This window comes from Etheostoma spectabile, chromosome 4, assembly GCF_008692095.1.
Source record: "Etheostoma spectabile isolate EspeVRDwgs_2016 chromosome 4, UIUC_Espe_1.0, whole genome shotgun sequence".
Lineage (NCBI taxonomy): Eukaryota > Metazoa > Chordata > Actinopteri > Perciformes > Percidae > Etheostoma > Etheostoma spectabile.
In genome coordinates this window covers 36,820,691-36,823,043 of record NC_045736.1, presented here as the reverse complement: position 1 = coordinate 36,823,043, position 2,353 = coordinate 36,820,691, and the positions used below count along the sequence as shown (strand labels likewise).

Genomic DNA, 2,353 nt, shown 5'->3' with positions numbered 1-2,353 from the left:
CGCCATCTAGTGGGCTCAGAAAAGAAAGACACTGGTTCACAAAGCTTCATTTGGCCATCACTACTCATAGGAAGGATCGCCGCTGTCAGACTCAACACCTGCACCACCTAATAACTACTCACCACTCACCATGGCTCTATGGATATTTTTACTATCTGTATTTCTATTTTTCCTTTCCGAGTACTTATGTATACTATGGTTAAACTCAATATCATCAACACTATGGGGACTCACTTTTGCTATATTGTTTAATCACATATTCTACTTAATTTCACGTCACTTATTCACACACATTGCAATATTTTTGTCCTATGGCCAATTAACTTGACTTATTATCTTTTATGTAATGCCACTTTACACTTTACATTCATTCAGTACTTTTTGCACGTTGCCTGTTTGTTTGTTTGCTTGTATATTGGTTGGTTGTTGTTCTTTACTGTAGAAAGATCCTGCTGTAACTAGGGAATTTCCCCATTGTGGGATGAATAAAGTATTCTCTTATATCAGAGTTCCAACGGCGCCTTTTAAAGACTAGGCTGGAGGTTTTAAAAGAGAAACACAGAAGTAATCTGATCCTCCGCATCAGTCCACTTGTCAGAGCTCAGCATTCTGTCCATTCTGCTAGCAATTCACATAGTCAAGTAATTATTCAAGTACTCAATGTTTTGCTAAAACAGACGGCATGGCTTCTACAGATGGTTCGCTGTGGGGGTGTGACCTATAAGTTGGACCAATCAACATAGACCTAGGTCAAAAGGGAAAAGAACCTGCCCTGAAATAGGAGCTTAAAGAGTTACAGGAACTGCTGTCAGAGGAATTTAATAATCCCCAAATTGGTCCAGTCAGAACATGAGGAAAAAAAAGGTTCTAAGGACGTTATGTTCTAAGAGTGTCATGTTCTAAGAACTGCAAAAATCCCTCCGGTCGGAAAGAGTCTCAGGATAGCTAGCTCTAGTCCCAAACGAGGCCAAATGAATGACATTTAAAAAGCTATTGTTTAGCTTCCTAATGCACAGAGGTGGGTAGTAACGAGTTACATTTACTCCGTTACATTTACTTGAGTAAGTTTTTGAAAGAATTGTACTTCTAGGAGCAGTTTTAAATCACTATACTTTTACTTGTACTTGAGTAGATTAGTGAAGAAGAAGCTGTACTCTTACTCCGCTACATCAGGCTACAATGAGCTCGTTACTCGTTACTACGCGTCATTGTTTTTACCCCGGCGTACGTCTCATTTTAATGTTTTATTTTGACAGAGAGAGAGAGTCTTCCGCTGAAGGCTCTACCACGTGACTGTGCTTAACCAATCACACGTCGTTGTTCAGTCACGTGACCATACTCGATCTCCGCGCCGGGACAGGTTAGCTTTACGGTCAAACATCTAACCTGAGGAGACGTAGCGGTGGTTTTAGTTTCTGCTGTGGAGAGGTGGAGGTTTGTCTTTTAGGTTACATACAGTATGTTTTACACATGCAGTATCCATCCTAATTTGATGTGACAAGTCTCTCAAATAAGCTATTTTGTAATTAATAAATTAATTTTAATTTATTGGATGAACTATAATTTGCCTGAAGATGATTGTTTTGTATTTTTGTCAGTCTGGTTGATGCTTGTGTTAAGAAATAAATCAGACGTTACTCAACAGTTACTCACTACTCGAGTAGTTTTTTCATCAAGTACTTTTTTACTCTTACTCAAGTAATTATTTGGATGACTACTTTTACTTGAGTCATATTATTCTAAAGTAACAGTACTTTTACTTGAGTGCAATTTTTGGCTACTCTACCCACCTCTGCTAATGCACGACTGAGGTCTTCTGTACTGTACATTCCATGTTTTGCAATCAGTGCCATCCCTGATCCCAAGTTGTTCTGCACACAAACCTATCATTACATTCAGAATCTCTGGATTCTTTACTTTGTTTGTGCATCGAGCTGGGAGACGTGAATCAGCTGATCAGATGATAAGTTTGATGTTTGCATGTACGATGGCTAATTGTTGTAATCCAGAGCCTTTTAACATACATTGCACTTTTTAAGTCAACTACAATCCTGTGGAAAGCCTGTCAACATTTTCTCCGTGGTGTGTTCCTCTGGCACTTTACTATTGTTCTGCTAACAAGCAGCTAACATTTGCTAAAGTGAGTTACATCTCATCAGCTTCGTTTCTACACAGTTGGAGGGCAGTCTCAGTGTCGAGTTTGACCAATGAGGTAGAGGAAGTGCACAAAACTTAAAAAAAGAGTTATTCTGTTATTCTGACACACTGAGCAGGTTAAAACAAGTTTTTTCTTCTAAAATCTCAGGCAAGGTCTCCTGACAATTACACAATCTAACACTCAAGTGTGTGTGTG

The 2,353-nt window shown here is 38.9% G+C and overlaps 1 protein-coding gene across 1 annotated transcript in view; it reads right to left on the bottom strand.

Annotated features, from left to right (window-relative positions):
• Positions 1-2,353, bottom strand: part of pnp4a (purine nucleoside phosphorylase 4a) — a 13,252-nt gene that overhangs the window by 5,891 nt on the left and 5,008 nt on the right. The window lies entirely within an intron of this gene.